Source organism: Stegastes partitus, unplaced genomic scaffold, assembly GCF_000690725.1.
Source record: "Stegastes partitus isolate 25-593 unplaced genomic scaffold, Stegastes_partitus-1.0.2 Scaffold1006, whole genome shotgun sequence".
In the NCBI taxonomy this organism is placed as follows: domain Eukaryota; kingdom Metazoa; phylum Chordata; class Actinopteri; family Pomacentridae; genus Stegastes; species Stegastes partitus.
Genome location: NW_007578737.1, coordinates 124011 through 127193, shown reverse-complemented (window position 1 = coordinate 127193; position 3183 = coordinate 124011). Strand labels below are relative to the sequence as shown.

General features: G+C 38.3%; 1 protein-coding gene across 1 annotated transcript in view; it reads right to left on the bottom strand.

Annotated features, from left to right (window-relative positions):
- Positions 1-457: 457 nt before the first annotated feature.
- LOC103367015 (WD repeat-containing protein 49) overlaps positions 458-3183 on the bottom strand; it is an 18914-nt gene continuing 16188 nt past the window's right edge. The window contains exon 19 of the mRNA XM_008294896.1: positions 458-1049. The gene's annotated coding sequence lies outside the window, so the exon portion shown is untranslated. The remainder of the gene's footprint in view (positions 1050-3183) is intronic.

The following is a 3183-nucleotide window of genomic DNA, read 5'->3' as shown; positions in this document are numbered from 1 at the left end:
ATACTACATCCTGATGCGTTTTCAGGACATTCTGGAACGTGAGATTTTTTGATTAAAACGACATGCTATAGTATGACTTTTTAGGCTCCGAGCACACCAGTGCAAGGACCCTATTTTAACCGTTGTGATTATTTTTATTATTATTATTGTTATTGTTATTATTTATTTACAGTCCCAACCGGAGCAGGTTTGCGTCACACCCCGACGTGCGCGAAGGCCGACAAGCGTAGGGCGAGGACCCGTCCATCGTCGCTTGCGGCTTTAATTTTAATTTGTATCATTTTTGCTACATTTGGCATTTTTGCTGCATTAATTACCGATCCATGGTGGATTATACGTGCATTGCATGTGTTTGAATGTATACATGAGGATTTTAGGTAAAAACAAATATCACACTGATGATGCAAAGGTTTCAGAAACTTTAGTAGCAAATATGATACACTTGTTGTTACAGGGTTAAGGGGAACTTATTGGTAAATCAGGAAGATGATAAATCGCTGACACAGCAAAGTGTAAACCAGCATCCATTTGACATTGAAAGTGATGGGGTGCAGTACGATCAGATAGAAATGGCAACACGTTGCCTTGTAGCAGCACAAGTAATGAAAATTCAAGCAAAGCTTGCAGCAATTGGCCAGCTCAAGCTACTGGTCATACTAGTTACACAGCAGTTTAGATTCAGTTTGGTATCTGAACGTATCTCACTAATAAATAAAGGAATCTCTGCCTCTGTGTCTGTGTTTCTGATTTTCCCTTTCCTCAACAACCGTTTCTAGGCAACAGGTGGAGAAAACCTCCAAAGTTGAGGCTGCCCAAGTTCAAAGACGGCTAGACAATCAGAGGCACCAGTGGGAGGAGGACAGCTCCCGTCTCCTGGCTCAGCAGTTAGAAACAACATCGAGCGTGAAGGCGGCAGTTATCCAGGCGCAGGAGGACCTTGAGAAGTGAAAGACTTCAGTGTCCTGAATCCTGAAGTCTAGAAGCATCCTGAAGGTGGCCCTCGAGGAGAAGGGAGAATCCACAGATGGGTTTCTGGACACATTCAGGAACTTAGAACAACAGATGGAGGAGGTACAGAAAAAAAAGAAGAAAAAAAAAGTCTTTGAGGAAAAGATTCCACCTCGATCTGACCTCTGACCTCAATCCCAGGTCATCCTTCTCCACCCTCTTCCACTTTGAATCCCTCTCCTTTACTACTATTCTCCCCTCACCCCAACTGGTCGAGGCAGATGACTGCCCTCCCTGAGTCTGGTTCTGTCAGAGATTTCTTTCTCTTGTTTTTTTTTTTTCTTTCCAATGCCACCAAGTGCTTGCTCAAAGGGAATTGTTGGATTTGTTGGCTTCCTCTCTATAATATAATATTGTAAGATTTTGACTTTACTATGTGAAATGTCCTCAGATGACTTGTTGTGAATTCATACAATATAACTGAAATGATTTGAACTGACATTGAATCCTCCCTCCCTTCCCCGAACTGAGAGCCACCATTGTTTTCCTTTATTTGTAAAAAGATTTGTAAAAAGAACAAAAAAACCCCACAAAAAATGAAAAATCGAAAAACTAATTTAAAAAAATCCAAGAAAAAACCCCACAAAACTAAAGAATGCCCCTTATATCTTTTCTATAACTAAGTTCTAAGCTGACGATGCTGAACATTCCCCTATCTAAGTGTAAATCAAGGAATCTGTGTGTGTGTATGTGTGTCTGTTTCTTGCATATCTAGACAACCATTCATCCAATTCATTTCAGACTTCATGAGTGTACTGCCGGGAACCCAAAGAAATGCAGCGGCTTGAAGCAGATCAGATAAACAGTGACTGTCTTGTGGTCTTTTGTTGGTCTTATCAGTCCTCAGCCTGTCATAAATCAAAGGAAAGAGTCTAAAAGGATTTTTTTCCCTGCAAACTTTATATATCTCTGTTTTGTTAGGTTAAACAGTTTTTTTTTTTGTTGGAGTAGAAATGCATAGTTAGTCCTGCCAAGAGTTAGTTGACAGAAATGAAACCATTCATCTCTGTCCACTCATTTTGAAACTACACTCAGGAGGTAGTTAAGGGTAGTAGTGCTCACTGGGTGGTCAGATAGGTCTTTAGACCACAAAGCAAGGTTTGAACATCTCTTTCTAGCTATGTTTTTTCATTATTTAATGTGAACATGAATGTTTTCCAGGAGACACAACCTAAAAACATCCCTGTATCGAAACCATTCATGATAGCCATCTTTTTTTTTTTTTACCCCACCTTCAAGTGTAGCTGTTCAGAACAATAATAAATACTCCTGACTCTGACTTGTTCAGACAGCACATACGATGACCTAGTTCTGACCTATTTCATTGCCATCAGATTAGTTTATCATAAAGACAATAAACAACAGAACAGCTAGGAGCACCTCTTGTCTTTGCTGTTTTCAGAGGATTCAGATTATCAGACGTTTCAGGTTATGGGGTTGTCAAATTCCTAGAATGGAAATGCAGCTATTGCTATATTGGCAAGATAGACGTTGACAACCAAGAATCAGCAAACATTTGCCCAAAATTTGTCCTATTTATAACCATTTCTATTTCTAAAGACAAGCAACCTGCCCACTCAAAACCTATATAGCTCAAAACCCTATTAAGCTCACTTATGCATGTATAGATGCATACAATGAGACATGAAGTTGTGGTTCAGCTTCAGTGAAAAAATACAACTATTAAATAAAATGATGTATGATTTGAACATTTCCAAGGTAATTTATTCGCAGCTGTTACTACAAAAGAAGAGCCTCCTATAAATGTAACAAGATCTAGATTTTGTCAGTTGTATCAAATACGAGTCATTTGTGATGTGGAGATGACCAAGAAACAACCTAAAAAGTATTCAGAGTTCACTTTGTTCTTTTTTAAAACCACTGAATTACACTGCTTCCATCCTGATCAACCAGAACTGAACAGAGAACACAAGAAATACCCAGAAAATATCACCATGTAACAAATACAATTATTTTTAACATTATAAAATAATGTATTAAGCAGTGTTTTCTTCACTGCTCCTGCTGTACAGCTCTTTTCTTCTTTAAATTATTTACTAGAATTAAAAAATGTACTCATATAAAGGCATCAATTTATTTTGTTATACTAATGGAAAATGTATGTTGTGCAATCTTCTCATCTAATTTTTGGTAAACACCAACCAAACAACCGAC